Source organism: Equus caballus, chromosome 5 (genome assembly GCF_041296265.1).
Source record: "Equus caballus isolate H_3958 breed thoroughbred chromosome 5, TB-T2T, whole genome shotgun sequence".
NCBI lineage: Eukaryota > Metazoa > Chordata > Mammalia > Perissodactyla > Equidae > Equus > Equus caballus.
Genome location: NC_091688.1, coordinates 26,910,308 through 26,927,404, shown reverse-complemented (window position 1 = coordinate 26,927,404; position 17,097 = coordinate 26,910,308).

Genomic DNA, 17,097 nt, shown 5'->3' with positions numbered 1-17,097 from the left:
CATTATGAAGATACTTTCTAAAAATTTATAAACCAATAAAAAAAAGCCTACATGGGAGCAATCAAACACTCTAACTGGCACTTACGGGTGTTCTATAAATATTTGTTGGCTGAATAAACAACTTTATGGAATATTGGGCAAAATATTAAAAAAACAATTCACTTAAAAGAAATCAAGTGGATTATAAACATATTATGTGAAGTTTCACTAGAGATAAGAGAAATACCTATTAAACAAGATACAATTTTCTTTTTATCCATCAGATTGTCAGAAATATAAAGGATTGATGCTATCCAGTGTTAATGAAAACGCAGAGGGAAGGGCACTGTTAGACTCTGTTGGTGGATGTCAAAATAGAGATAGTTTTATGCAGGCCAATGTCCAGGAAAATTTAAAATGTCATATCCTTTGACCCAGAAATTCTACTTCTAGGAAACCATTCTAAAAAAAATGTAAAAGTGAGTACACAAGAGCATGTGGGCTATGATATAAGCATTTTTATTACAGTCCTGTTTAGCAAGTGGGAAGATTAAAGATGACCTTAAGTCCATCATTTGGGGAATGCTAAATTGTAGCACAGCAAATCTCTGGAATATTAGGTAGCCATTAAGAAAATGAAATAGATCCAAAAGGATGCCCATTGTATTGGTTTGAATTGTGTACCCTAAAAAGATATATGGAAATTCTAATCCCTGGCACCTCAGAAGGTGGTCTTATTTGGAAATAGAGTCTTAACAAAGGCAATCAAGTTAAAGTGAGGTATCAGGATGCGCCCTAATCCCACAAGATAGATGTCCTTATAAAAAGGAGAAGTTTAGACACAGAGGCAGGCACAGAGGGAAGAGGATGTGAAGACACACAGGGAGAAGACAGCCATGTAACTGCAATGATGTGTCTACACAAGCCAAGGAACACCACGGATTGCTGGCAAACACCAGAAGCTAAAAGGAGCAAGGAAGGATTCTCCCCTGGAGCCATCAGAGGGAGGATGACCCTGCGGACGTCTTGATTCTGGACTCCTAGCCTCCAGAACTGTGAGAGAATACCCTTCTGTGTTTAAGCCACCCGGTCTTTAGTACTTTGTTACAGCAACCCTTGGAAACACTTACACCGTGATCTATTATGCAGCAAAATGTGGAGTTGCAGACCAATAAGTATAATGTAAATTTATTTTATTTAAAAAAAGTTTGCTGTATTTATTCTCATGAGCTTATGTGTTCATAAAAAGCTTCTGGAAGCCTGGAAAAATATCCGCAAGGCTGTTTAACAAGACTGCCCCTGAGGTGGGGATTTGTTGGGTTGGGCCATTGGGGGAGTGAGTTGCTTTTTCCTTCACAAATTCTCCATTTCATTTTTTCCCCCAATGAACATGTATTACTTTTGTAAATATATGCCCCCTCCAAAAATTCAAGTCCCCTGCACAAGCAGGGACTTCCTTCTGGAGGTGGAGAAAAACAAAAGCTAGAAGAGGATAAGGAACTTGACACAGGGGTGAAATAGGGGCACTCCGATGCCTGCCCACATGGGTATCTGAACATTTTTAGAGAAAGTGCTAGTTGTTAGTCAATAAAGTGTGCCATTGGCAGAACTCTAAATGCTTGAAGCTGCAAGAGGAAGAAATCAAATCACATGAAGGGAGGGGACACTCTCTTCTTTTCCCCTGGAGGTGGGAGCCCCCTTCCTTAGAAGCTTCTAGCTGGCAGGTTTCATCCTCCTTGCCACTCTGCTGTCACTGCACTGTGAGAATGCAGCTCAAGTGTGAGTCTGAGCACAATTTTAGTGTGTTCCAAGGCTTATTTCTGAATGTCTAGTAATCACCAGCAGGGCTTGGTGCTATGGATGGTGGCCACGAAGTCACACAAAATCCCACTTCATCCCACCTGCTTCTTCCACTCAGCTCTGAGGGGCCTCTGAGGGAATGAGGTGGGGTGGAGCTGGCAGGGGAAGGAGAGGAGCATAAGGCAAGGATAGACACAGGAGTTTCTGCTAACAGATGGAAAGGGAGCACAGTCAGTGGGACCAGAGAAACAAGTCTGGAAAATCAGTGAAGTTTTTTGCGGACCTCTAGGCAACTCTGTTCTGGCCCCCGTCTCCTCTTCCTGCCGTCAGTCTCCTCACCCCTTACTTCACAGCACTTAGTACCTTCTTGTTTTCTTTACTTCTCCTTTCAAACCAGGACAGGGTTTGATCTCACCAAGATAGGCAGATAATCGCCGATAATCGCTCAGTAAGTAACCTCTCCCTTCTGCAGCAGCAAAGACTGGAATTAAACTTTAGATGCTGAAAGGATAAACCCCTCAGGTGTTGAAGGAGGATTTTAAGAGTCATTATAAGTCCTTTATAAGAGTCCCCGAGGAGTCTCTAACACAATATACCTACCCACGCTTGATGATAATAAAGAAAAATACCCAGATGATATATATATATATATACACACACACACTCATAAAATCCTTTCCACAACCTGCTAAGGTAGATTATATTTGATTCCCTGGGGATTTTACACATGTGGAGACTGAGTCAAAAAAGTTAAGTAACTTGTTGAGGTGTGACAGAATTTGGGGTTTGAACCTAACGGTCTGGGTGTGGGGCTCAGTGCCTAGCAACCTCGCTGCCTCTCGGTGCTGTGGGCATGCGCATCTGGAGCGCCGACCTCCTGAAATCGTGAGTGAACCTTGCTGGTGTGTTTTCAGAGCCAAGTTATAAGATGTGACTCAGACAGACATTTGGAATAGAGAGAATCAAGCAATTCCCTAACCAGCTGACAGGAGGACTCGTGGCAATGATCTCTCCTGAGACTGTTAAATATGCTATTGTAATACGGCAGAGACGTGACTTGCTTGAGGGTAAGTGGAATCCCAACAGCAGGTGGAATTGAATTAGGTCTTTGGGGACTAGGAGAAACCTCTCTCTCCCTTGGCCCAGTTCCATGTTGAATGTGACATCCAGGAAACCATCACTTTGCCCTATAGAGAATCCACATACCCACACACCCCATGCCGCCCCTATTCATTCTCAAATTTGCACTTTATGGCCTGGACAGGACAAAGCCTGTGACCTTCATCCCTGTTTCAAGGACCTAGTGCCCTTGATGATTTCAGCCCGTAGTCTCTGGTTATCATAGTGTTCCAGTACATTTAATGCCTCCTAAAAGGTGGTGGATGGAAAACCACATCCACTGTGTAGTTTTGCAGGTTAAATATTTTTACAATATTCAACCCAATGGTGAGGGGATCAAAAAGCACAGTTGAAAAGGAAAGCTGAACAAGGAGATTTGACTCCAAGAGCTGTATGCCATATTAAAACATTCCATTGTCCTCTGTCCTCTCCACACCTTGCTCTCTTCTTGAATAAGAAACTTTGACTCTCCAGGCAGCCTGAATGAGGGTTATGGATGAGATTGATATTTAAGACTCTGGCAAAGCATGACCTTCGGCTTCCCAATAAGCAGCAAGGACAAACTGCAGTGCTCAGGACTTGAGACTTTAATTCCCACCAATTACTTCTCTCTAGTCCATTATGCATGAGAAATGCAACTGGCTCGGCCCTGGTAAGCCGGCGGTGTTTCCGAATTACAGACCCATAGAATCTTGGAGCTGGAAGGGTCCTTAGAGATCATCTAGGAGTCCAAGCTCCTCATTTCACAGATGAGGAACCTTTCTTCAGGTGTGTGTGTCTCACAGGCTTGGCTATTCTGCTCTCGCTGGCTCTTTTTAGGTAGACACAGAGCAGCAAGGCTGTGGGGTTCTCGTGCCTGCTAATGTCACTAATATGTGGGCAACATGGAAGTAGGAGAATGGCAGCAAGCAAGAGCAGAAATTGCAGACTTGGGTTTCAATGATGCTGAACGTGGACAAATGGCTTACTACTGTGTAAGTGAAGGGGAGAATGCTGCCTGTGAGCTATATTCTTGAGAAGGTTCTTTATGAGGGCAGGAAAGGAGAATCTTTTTGTTTGCCCTGCCCACCTCTTTCTTGTTTGGCAGAGGAATCCTGAGGTTCCCCACATTCTTCCCAAACCAAAGATGAGCTTACTTTCTCTCCAGTTCTCTAATTCCCCCCAACTAGCTGGGAGTACGACATTGACAGCTAACAGCTATGGAGCACTTAACATGTACCAGACATTGTTCTAAGGGTTTTGCATATGTTAGCTTATTGAATGCTCACGAAACTCCCATGAGGTATATGTGAATATAAGCTCCATTTTATAGATGAGGAAGCTGAAGCAAGGAGAGATTAAGAAACTCACCCTAGGTCACACTGCAATGTCACCGAAGTCCTGAGGGGGAAGAAACACCTCAACCTAAGAGCTTCCGGGTTGAGGCTAAACTTCTCTAGAAAGTGTGTGCTGGTGGTGAGATGAGGTAAATTTGACTAGGGGTCTCACTGAAGCAGAATATCCCTGTCGTATACATACTTACTCTAGCCGAGCGACATTGCCTTCTAGAAGCATCGTGGACTTTAGAGTCAGAGATGGGTTGCTTGGGATTCTAATTCTTGCTAGCTGTATGGCCTTGGGCAATACACAAAATGATGGTGATGATGATTATGAGAGTGATAAAAATATGTACCTTGTGGATTTGTTGTCAAGGTTAAAGTTATCAGGTAGGGTCTGACACCGGTGGGTATTTAATCTATGGTAACCCTTGCTAGAAGGCTACCTCCTTTCTTCTTGCCTCCTATTTCCAGGTAGATGGGTTTCCATTGGCACAACCCTCCTGGCTTTTCTCTTCTTCACCCACTCAGTGATTGAAGCACAAAAAAAGTTCAGTAACTTGCTCAAGTTCACCCAGCAAGTAAGTGGGGAGCTAGGATTTAAACGCAGACAGTCTGGCTTCAGAGACCACACGCTTTGAGGCTTCACCAGGCTAATTCTTGAGAAGATGAAGTACACATGATATCGAATGACTTCCCTCTCTCTGGCAGCCAGAAGGCTGAAACTACCAGCTCTTTGGAAAGTGCAGCGTGGACAAATGGAGTCAGAGCTGATGACTCAAACCACTTTCTTTGATCTTATTTTATATCCCTATTTCTTGTTAACTCTAGAAGTGGGACGTGTGGGAGACAGTGTCCACTCACCCGCGGTTTGCCCAGGGCTCTTTATTTGTACCCGTTTTTCCCGTGTAACCATCAGTAGTTCCGCCTTTCACTCTAAAAACTACTCAAGTTTGGAGATATATTAGATGGTTGTTCTATGCATAAGGAATGGGAAATGGTTAGGCAAGGGAGAGGCACAGGTCGTAGACAAGGTTACTGGCGCATTCTTTAGGGCAGAGAAAAAAATTTTGGCCAACATTCTTTTTTTGAGGGCTGAGTTAGTTGGCGCCGCAAGAAACTAAGACCATATGACTTCTTGGAATGTGGGCTCCTTGAGTTTTGTCTTGGCTGTATTATCTTTGTTCTGGCTCTTGAATGAGTCTCCCTAATGCATTCCAAGGGCCATCAGAGCCCTAAATGACAGTTTAACAGCAGGCAATCACCCCATGCCTCCTTCAACATGGTCGGGAGCAACTCACAGGCAACCTGTTGCGGGTGACGGGGATAGGAAACCTGAGGCAAACAATGACCTATATTGCCGGGGTCCTGGAGTTAAATTTACTGGCATAATTGCCAGATGTAATTTCCCTGCACCTCTTTCTGCTAAGTGCTCTTTAAGAGCAAAGCACTTAGTAAATTATAAGGAGGTACCAGCACAAAAGTGCTTACAAATAAGAATTATGGAAAATCAGAAGCCAAATGCTCACAACAGCAATTTTTTTCCTTTAATCAGAAACAGAGTCAGAACCATACAGGAGGGGTGAAGCCTTTCAGGCAAGCGATAACATAAGCTGTTCATGTATTTTAAGATCTAATCTATCATTTTAAAAATTATTTTATTACAGGGCAGTTTCATAAAAAACAAAACTAAAGTCTGTGTTCCAGTATTCCACTGGGTGCCCCAAGGGAAGCCAGATAAGGGGTAATAATAGAACTAATTGGAATTAACTTTATGGCATTAACCCACCAGGCTGAGGGAGCAAGAGGCATACTTTGGTGGATGGGGGAATTAAACGACGAATTGGCCCATGCGAATTGTATTGGGTAGCTGTTTCTACTGGTTTTCATTTCAGGAAAGGGAGTTAGTCACACAGAAGATGGCATCTGACCTCAGCCACAAGGATGGCAGAAAGAAACAAAGCCAAGGCTTTCTGGAATCTTGGGCAATCCCACAGGAAGACTTTGAGTTTCTTAGAAACAAGCCTCGCGGAGCCAGTCATCTATCAAAGTGATTGTGCTTTTGCCAGCTCCACATCAGTCACCTCCTGGGGGCAGAACATCAAGCACAATTGGGCACACATTTTTTTCATGTCTCACCATCACAGCTGGAATTTGTAGCATTGGGTTCATGGAGGCTGTGTTTGGGAAAACAGCAGATCACATATATAAACATGCCTACTACAGTGTGTAGACTACAATGGGAACAAAAAAATGTTAGCCTCCATTTTCCTCTCCTCTTCCCTCTGTGTCTCTAGAATAGCAAGATAATGGAAGATGCCTAGAGGCAAGACTTTGTTGGGCTCTCTGGAACTCAACCCATCTCTCTGACTCTATACAAGTTTACAATTAACTCACACAGCTTGGGGAGCTCAGCTCTTCTCACAATGAAATTTCCTCAAACTCCTTTCTCTGTTTCCAGCATCATCCACATGTGTCTCTCAGCTTCCTGCTACTAAGGCCACCAGCAAGCTGTAGGCTGATGTAAGATGGAACTGACCTGAGAGCCTTCTATTTGACCCTTAGATGACAAGAACTCCCTTCCTAAAAAAACATTTTCAGTCCCGGCTAAGTCTTTTGCTGGTAAATCCAACAGGCAGCCCTGAGGAAGAAATGAGTCACAGAGAATAAACTATGCTTTCACTACCTAACAGGATTCTTTGAACGCAAATGGGAACTCCCTAAATGCAAGACTTTAAAGCCAAGAAATCTCTTTTTCTTGCCAGTCAGAGATTCCTTTCCCACATTCCTCCCCAAAGTTTTAGCTGGCACTAAATATTTCCAGCAGCCTAGGTCAGCAGAAGACACTCACAATACGCAGTCTACAGGTTGTGTGGTTGTAGACTATGTACCTGGTAGCCCAGATATGAGCAGGGCCGCTATTTCTAGAGGAAAGTGTGCTGCTGACCCCAGCTACCAGCGAGCTGCCCCTTTCCCTGGTCCCCATTCTCAGGGAGAAATGCGTGAGCTGGCCAGTCCAGCCACATCCATTTGAAACAGAATGCTATTTGCCTACCATCTCTTCACCCTGCAGCATCAAAATTGGTCAGTTTGATAATGCTTTATATCCTTCACCCATTGTCAGGTAAGATACATTGCAAACGTATTTGGCTTAACAAATATATGGTAAATAAGCATTTTCTCTGTCATTTCTATCAATAAAAGATTCTGTGGAAAGTTGAAAGAGGAAAGAAAGCAGCTTTGTAAAAATGATAGATACAGTATAAAACTCCATAGCTTCAACATCTAACTTGCTGAGTTTTAATGGGGTTGTCATCACCGGACTGTTAGCTTAACTTATGAAAATCAAGAAAATGCCTTTTTGTTGCTCCATAAATCCTGATGAACAATAATCCGACAACAGAAAGCAAGCTCTGATTTTGGAATGATTGCTCTCCACGTATCGCCAGTAATGAAGTATGAAGGAAATCGAAGACTTATTGCTTACAGATATTAGCACAGACCCAGATGGCTCAATTTTTTTTTTACCATAATAGATAATTCTTGAATTATGTGCCTAACAAAGACAAATTCTAGAACTAACGGAAGGCATTTATTATATTAACAAGTGTGTTTTCGATTCCTTCAAAACAGAATGTAATTTAATCTTGGCTTCAGAGACAGATTGGAAATGTTAAATGTCTGCTTTTCAGAAGTGATTTCTGTAGGGAGAAAAGTATTCACCATCAGCTCACGCTATGTAACTGGGGGAAAGGATGTTTATCTTAACAGCGCAGAAAGGGAGAAGTTGTGGAATTTTTTTCCATTTTCTTTTTCATTTTTTAAATTTAGAGCAGATTGTATATATCCTAGTCCTTCCCCAGGGCAACTTCTGCCTTGCTGAACACAACACATTCCACTGTGAGAAAGAATAATTATCTGATAACGTTGGGGACCCTTCATGGTGTCCTGTGCATACAAATGAAAACCTGAGACGTGCCCAGTAGTGTTCACAGTCCTATTTGTTACTGCAAGGACTCAGGTGGATGTGGCTAGGGTCAGGACTGGAAGTTTGTGATTTTGGGTCAAGATTTCAATTAACAATCATTCTGCAAAGGATGGTCGAAGCTGTGGAAGGTTTAGAAAGCATGCTCGAAGAGAAATAACATAAGGACCTGAGGCTGTTTGACTTGGAGAAGAGAGACAGTCTCAGATGGGGACATGTGGGGAGAAGAAGGTCACTGTAGGAGTTTGCCCCATATGGAGAGGACACGTGGCTCCAGAAGGCACACTAGGACCAATGTCTACGTTTCACAAGAGAAAATACTCTCACTGTAAGTAATGGCCCAAGTCACCTTTCAGAGAAGAGAGCATCCAAGGTGCTACATTTTATCAGAGGTCCAGGGCTTGTGTCTGGGCATGGAGTGGAGAGGATGGAGTCAATGAAGATGTGAAAGACAGCGTTGAGGGGCGAATCTGGAAGTAAAAGTCAGACAGTCCTAAGGAAGCCTCCATCTGAAAGAACTAGGCAGAAAGATGGATAAATGACACCAGGCAGTGGGATGGAGACAGAAGGCAGCAGGACTAAGCAAATGACTTCAGAAAGAAATCAAGAGATCCCAAGTGATATGATTCCCATCAGTGCTGGACACAATTGCAGGGCCTATTACAGAACATCTGTAACCTCTCCCGAAGGTCGGAAGGGAACAGTTAGTGTGGTGAGCTGGTTTGGATGAAGAAGAACTTTCTAACAGTCAGAACTGCCAAAGGAGAGAATTAATGGTCTTATAAACAAATGATGTCTCCATATCTACTTCTGTTGATGTGGAAGCCAGTTGCCTCTCTCTGTCAGGGGTGCAGCGCAGGGATACCAGGCTCAGGTGGAGACACCTGTCTGGACGATCTCTGAGGTCCTGCCAATTCCGAGTTAGTACAAAATTATCCTCCTTGAGGCTATAATTTATTCATTCAGCATTTCCTTATTAAGCCCCTACTATGTGCTAGCAAAAGTGCTAAGCCTTGGAAACATGAGAATCAACACACAGGCATAAACCCACCGCCCATGGACCTTCTTACCTAGTGGGGCAGACAGAGTGAGAAATAATTACAGGTGGCCTTGTCGTCATGAATTAGTGCAGGTGCTATGAAAGTATCATAGGTACATTGTCCAATAGAGTGAGGGCGGACTGTGTAGAGGAGATGATTTTAAGATTGACCTAAAATATGAACAGGAGTTAGTGAGGGATAGGGAGGAGGAGAGGTTGGGAGAAAAGGAAAGGGAGTAGACTGTCCCATGCCAGGAGAACAGCAAGAATGAAAACACTGAGGAAAGGAAGGGCAAATCCCAGCTGTGGAATTTCTCTTTAACTTTGATGTCTGGACAAAGTAAATTTTGGTACTCAGGAAGAACCCTATGAACTTTTTTGAACAACTTAATCAGCTATATTAAATTAGAGATTGAGGTAAGGGAGAGGACAGAGAAGGAATATATGCCTTTTGGTGTGGATTAGAGTGAGCAGGAAGGGATTAAAGAAATGGCCATTATCTCTTGAAGGCAGAGTTAGATTGAATAAAGCAGTGGAGTTTTGGGGGGTGGCTAGAGGAGAATAGTGTGAGCCACCGGGTCAAGGTAGGGGATGTTCAGAGGAGGCAAGGTACTAAAAGGCAAGAGAGAGGTGAGGAGGCCTCCTCTCTGCCCTCAGTCATTGAGAAGATGCCAAGACAAGCTTTCTTCCCTCCAAGTCCTGTCCAGCGCATTCTTTTCCTCTGGTGTCTTTCAGGCACGGAAATCCTTGTTTGGCCAGCCTGCCCTCCTTATACAGGGAGACCCTATAGCAGAAATATATTGGGGATTTGAGGAGAGAAACCTCTGTGTAGTTTGCTTTCTTCCAATACTATACAGCTTGAAAAGTGTCATACACATTTGAAGAGGGTTTGGTTATCTCTGTTCTATAGAGAGGACCTGAGATCAAAGATGGGAAATGAATTATCCAGGGTCCTGGCTCCATTCTGTGGCCGAGCCACTACATTCCTGATCTGCTCTTACTCCAGCATGAGGTTCCCAGTGCTGGGGTGTTAGAAACAATGAGTTCCTTCCAAGAAAGAACGCCTGAAATGGAAATAAGTAGGGTAAGTAAAGGGACAGACCTGAGGAGGCTCCACTCCAGTGCAACCGTATGCCCTTGGAGAGGGTGACAAGGACTTTGCTGAGGGAAGGAGAAGAAAGGGCCCACCGATAACAGTAGCTCAGAATGGTTGATAAGCATTTGCTTTTCTATTCTGGGTCTTTTTCTTCCCTTTTTTCTTTTCCTTCATTGCATTGCTGTGGAGTTGAAACTGGCTGAATCAGCACTGAATCATTTAGCAGGAAATGATGAAAACTGTCATTTTCCTCTCTCTGCACGGTAACACACAGCAGAGAGAGCCGAAGATGACGGAGGGGCCGTCTGACAATGCCTCCGGCCTCAGATTGGATTGTGGGTGGGAAGAGCCCACAGTCTAATCAGCAGTCATTCCCTGGGGTGGGTCGGGGAGTATGAATGTGAGGTTGTCCCTGCAGCAAGGACACCCAGTCGACAGACCCACAGAAACAGCCCCAGCGAGATGAGGAGGCAAAAAGACAATTTGCAGATCCACTGGGAAATCTTGCACCAGAAAACAGACACTCTGATGATGGAGTGACCGGGGACCCTTTTGGTCCTCACAGTAGCTATGTGAAAGAGTGCCAACTAAGGGACTTCCTTGATAGGGAGGGACTTTCCTTGGTTTCCAATAAGTAACGGGTAACCTTGCTAAAATACCTTTCCATAACCTCATTTGCGGGACAGACGTTTTCACCGTCCACTTATTTTAAAATGCACTCAGGATTTGTCGTAAAACAGCATAGCTCTGTAACATTTAGCATACTACTTTACCCTCGGAGCCTCAGTTTCCTCTTTTGTAAAATAGAGATGTTAGTATCTACAGCCATAGCATTATTGGGCTGAATAATGACATAATGAATGTGATGGCACTTTGGGATGTGCACATCATTATATTATTCAGAATTCAGAGTCTCCAGGGCATTTGGAGCCCTTGTCTAGCACTCATCATAAGCAAGCAAACACACAGCTCTCCCTCCTGCCCCTCCTCATTCCTAGCTTAATGGGTTTAATGCAACTATGCACATAACCGCTGACCTATGCGCTCCAATTTGGGAGGAGGATTAATGGGAATGAGACAGTCCCTAAAATCCTGAATTGCTTCTGCTTTCTTTTAAGCTAAGAGACTCTGTAGCTATGACTGTGTTTCATTCAGTATCCAAAAGAAAAGTGAGCAACATTGTTAACCATCCAGAGGTTTCTAAAGGTTCAGATTTTTGGCAATATTCATAAGAAAATTTAGAAATGATGTTCCAGAAGTAAGGGAGGAGAGCAGTGGAAAGAATGTTTGCTATTTTTTTTTTTTTAATTGGTCAGGCAGATGTACAGTCAAAGTAGGCCCTAAGATGGATGGTGTGATGACATGTGTTAGAGAACATGGCGGGGCTGGTGGAAATACTGAGTATTCAGTAGGCAACTATGCAACTGAAAGATTTTGCTGGAGTGAAGTTACGTTCACTCATGATTATCATTCCACTGAAGTTCTGCCCATCCAATTTTTCTGTCTCATTTATTGTTTAACAAATATTTATCCAATTTCTACTATTTAAAAAATGTTTTTAAAAGATCACATTGGCCACTGTGTAAGGAATAATCTTTGAGGAGCAGGAATAGAAGAAAGGGCCAGCTGAGAGGCTATCTTAGATGAACTCTGATGATGACTTGAGCTAGGACAGGGGCAGTGGAAATAGAATGGAGACATTTATTGGTCACTAACAAATCGACTAGCAACACTTGCCAACAGACGGGATATGGTTTGTGGAAGAAAGAAAGAAGAAAAAAAATGGAACTAGAGATGGTGCCTAGGTTTTTGGCTTGAGCAAATGGCTAGATGGAGGTATCATTTGTTCAGACTGGGGAGACCATGGAGGAACAATTTGGGTGGAAAAAGCAGAATCAAGAACTCTTTCTAGACATGTTATATTGGAGATTCCTGTAGGCCGTTCAAGTGGAGATCCCAGCTATACAAATGTGGAGCTCAGTTGGGAGAGATGTCAAGACTGGAAATACAGATGTGGAAGTCATCGGCATTTAGATATCTAAATCTACGGAACTGGATGGGATCACTTAGGGAATGAGTGTTGATCGAGAAAGGGACCCAGGGCTGTCATTCTAACATTTGGAAGAGGGACAGGGAAAGGGAAACTAGAAATGGCATTGAGAAGAAATGGCCAGTGAGGTGGGAAGAAAACCAAACGAATGTGGTGTCATGGAAAGGGAAGTTGCTCTAAATAATTCCTAAGGTCTCTTTCAGTGCATACACTCCGTGATTCTTGTAGAGTTCTTTTGCATTACATCTTCTGTTCTTGATTGTACAGGCTGATAAGTCCAGGAACTTGGACTTCTGCCTGCCTCTAGAAAGGGGCCCTAGGCTGTACAGAGTAACAAATTATCTGCTTATCACAGCTGACACTGCTACCATTCTACTTTATTATTTCTTTCTATTATTTTCTCGGACTTCTGGGAAGCTGACAGTAGCCTTTTGTATAGATGCTCATGCTCCATCACCACTCCACTACTTCCTCTATTTCCTCCCACTTTTCTGCTCCCCACCCCCACCCTGCCTGCTTGTCTCCACCCAATGAGTCTCTATCCACTTCATCTGGTTTGTCTGCTGATAGCCCTCAAGGTTCAGTTGTTTCTCCACTGTTATTTGCAATTTATCTGATTTTACACCTGACATTATATTTTGCTGTGATATACAGTTGTCTGGCTATTGTTTTTCCAGTGAAAGTATATTATTTTTCATCAATTTTTCCTCATTCTCTTTCAAGTTGGGGATCGTGTCTGGAACATCACAAAGTCTGATGTCTGCAAATTATCCCCATAACCACAGAGATAAGACAGAATTCATTACTATCCACCTTACCCTCACTTGGGGAGAATTCAGGTCGAATTGCTTTGCCCTTGGATGACACTTGCCTTTAATTTTAAACGTGTCCTCTCTCTCTCTCTCTCTTTTTTTTTTTTGCATCTTCTTTGGATTCAGGCATTTCATTCCCACCTCACTGCCTGCTTCTCTGATTGGAAGGCCATTTCTAAGGATGGTGGGCATAGTGCAAATATCTTATTTTTGTGATTCATTCAGCAAGGTCTGTGCAGAATGAAGACAGAATGCCAGCTAAAGTCCCTGTGTGTGAAGAACATCGTGTTCAGCCTTTTACTCCCAAGGCAAATTATTTGCTTAAGTAAGAGTTTCTTCCTTGATTACAGCTCTTATTATTGAGATCGTGTCTGAATTTCCCAGGTGCGTTTTGAATTTCACAGTCTTGCACTGTGCTCTACAGAACTAGTTTCAGAAAATGTATTTGCATGTGCTCCCAGAGACAGAGTCCTCACCTAGACAAGTAGCCCTGGGAATAAAGGGCTAACCAGAAACATGGTACCTGGGCATGCTAATTATTTTTCCTGACTGAGGCCATTGGCTGGTTGTTAACTGTGATAGATACATCAGTATACATCTATGTATACATCTATACATCTATTGTTTTAGGAGATTGCCTCTCTTGATTTGCAAGATCCTAGAGGAGAATGGAGCTGATAGGTGAAAATGGAATAAATTACATTTGATTGATTCATCTTAGAAACATACATTGAGTACCTATGTGTGCCAAGCAAAGTGCTAGGCACGGAGATCCAAAGACGGACAAGAAAAGCACAGTCGGTCTTTAAGGACCTCTGTGTATAGTTGGGGAGAGAGACACGTAGACAGGCAATTATAACACGCTGATAAGCTCTCTGACAGAAGTCTCTACAAAATGCTGTGGGAGCCCCGAAGACGGAGTTACAAATTGCCGAGGGGTACTGGGGACAGTGTGACAAAGGATGAGCCTCGTGAATGACTGGGAGTGTGTCAGATGGGGAAGGTGGGGCACTGTACTCTGGGCAGGGGCAGCTCTCAAGTGTGGAGGAATGACAAGCAGTGTTGTATAAGCAGGCAGAAGCTGTGAGTGGGGGCAGAGGGAGTAAAGAGGCACCCTGGAAAGGCGGATTGGGGGCTGGCAGTATCAGAGCTCCTCCTGTGTGAAGGTCAGATATCAGGTTCAGGGTGCCTCCTGGTAAGACAAGGGCAGGGGGAAACTGTGCACCTTCCACAGGGGCTGCAGCAAAATTTAGCATCCCCGAATAACTCAGCCACTCCTTACATAAGCTCCTGATCTTCTCTTCTTTGAAAATTTTACAGCTGGCTCTGAGCTTGGATTTCTCTCCTGACTACCTTTCCCAGTTGGCTGCCACAGATGTGGGGACTTACCAATGGGTTTTATTATTGACTTTGCTTTATAGCATCCCTGTTTCTGCTTAGGTGAGCCCAGCCTTGCTTGCTTGCTTGCTTGCTTGCTTCCTTTCTTTCTTTCATTCTCTCTTCCCTCCTTCTTTCCTTCCCTCCTCCCTCACTTTCTTTCTTCTGATCTACTCATGTCCTCTCTTGTATCCTTTACAGTCAAGGCCATGTTTTCACTTGCCCAGCTAAGCAGGGACCAGCTATGACAGGTGCTGGCTGCTATTCTGGAAACAGAAAATCAGATAGGACTGGCAAAGACCTCTCTTGATAGGACCTATTGATATCTACTCATCAAAGGAAACAGGATGTGGTTTATTTAACTTCATCAGGGGCCGTGTTATTCTAGGATGAAGATAGGTGAGAGGAGGTGAGGGGATAATAGCAAGTACATCTGAAGGGCAAGGTCTGTGACGTTACCACTGACAAACAGCGGAGGAGAGGTGGAGATTCTAGAGCAAGAGAGCTTTTGAAACATACTAGATAGGAATGATATTGGGAGATTAAGTGGAACCACTGCAAGTAGCATGAAAAAGCATACAATAGGAAAATAATAGGTTTGATGATGCTTAATTTTTTCTTAGTCACCACTTCCCCTCCTTCCATCCCCTCGGTCATATCAAAAGTATCAAGAGCAGGTATACAGAATGTACGAAGAGAGTGGGCAGAAGGATGATCTTACTTTCTCTATTTCCGGACCCCGAAGTGTGGTAAGATTTTTAAACCAGCAGTTTGCTCTCCGAGACGGAAAGCAACTGTGGGGTGAAATTGCATCAGTAGGGGGATGGGGGCTAGACTTGAGGAAATGGGTTACAAGGTACTAAAATAACAGAGGGAGGGCATTAGATTTCCCTCTGTGGAGATCTGTTAGAAGAGGAGAGAAGCCATCTGGCTGGAACAGTGTAAATATAGTCATGCTTATGCCCAGGGGATGGACTTATTTTTTTTCCTTTTAAACAATTTTAACTAAATTTTATGTGAAAACACTATCAATACTTATTTTCATATAGTTGCAACCAGAGAGTAATTCGTATTCTGCTTTATCTTATTATTATTCTTACTTAACATTCTAGCATCAGCATTTTTCACAATTCTACCTGGTCTTCACAGTTATTTTAATAGCTGCATAATATCCTAATATATTGTTGAATTGTTAATTTAATGATATATCTGGGATTAGCTCTGTATATCCCTGTCTGGCTTAATATTTTAGTATTTTATAGTCTGCTTTAATCCTCTGTTCTATCTAAATTAGTCTACTTTTCCTTTCTCAAATAGTCTTACACTTCCCCCCACAGCCATCAGTGGAATGCCCACTACACTTCATTTCTGCTGACCTTCTGGGAGGAAATGTGGTGTGGTGGTAAAGGCTTTGGTGTCAGGACAGAAATAAAATTTCCTGTTTTTGTCACTTACTAGTTTTGGGATCCTGTGACTTGGCAAATTATCTAATTTTGTGAGCCTTGATTTCTTCATCTGGAAAATGTTATAGGTATAACGTATATAGTTACACGTTCTGTGTATTTATATATATCTTGAAAGGTTGTGTAAGGATCAAACACAGTGTTTGTACAATGTTTGCTACAGAGTACATACCTGGAGACTCTGAGGACTCAGGACCCTGTGGCAAAATCTTTCTTTGAACTTATTGCCTACTCCATACAGCACTTACTACATCCTGCCTTGTATTCTAAGTTACCTTTTTATGTGAATGAGTTGAATCTTCTTACGTTCGATTGAAAGCACACTGAGGGCGGGAATCTTATTTTATTCACCCCTGAATCCCCCAGTGGTGCAGAGGGCTTTATACAATTCAAGCTTGTTGGTTGATTGGGTGGATCTTTGCTAAATATCTGATGTCAAGGCCCATGGTGTAGCCTTACTATATGATGAATGTGGGGCAGAGGGTGTCAGGGGCAGACGTAGTAGAGGAGACAGAGCTGTCAGGCAGTGCCTGTCTGAGTTCCTGAACTCTTGGCCCTCCTGCCAGTAGCTAACAGATTCCAAAATGGCGGCCGCATGGGTCTGCAGCTCCACCTGTAGGAAAGGCAGTTCATGGAGGAAGCAACTGGCAGCTCTATGATGCAACTACCTGTTATCAGAAGCAGCGTGGGCACCCAGCATGAATAGCCAGTGTGTATTTCACACTGTGACAATTTTAGAGACCAGGTGCACCAAAGATGCACAGACAGATGAGAAAAGGAGAAGAGAGGGAAGGAGGGAACCCATCCCAAGCAGACTCGATTTCTCCACTCCTCACAAAGCATTTGCCTTTTACAAGCACACAGATAAATCCCAGCAGAACGGGGAGTGCCAAGAGAGGGAAGCTGGCATTTGAAAAGCTTGCAGTATCAGCTAATTGGTCTCAAACCTAAATCATAAAAAGACCTGTAATTATGCTGTTCAGAATTAACACAGAAGGCTATTGGGTGTGTGGTGGTGGAGAGAAGGAGGGGAGACGATAGGGGGAAGAGTCCGTTTTTTA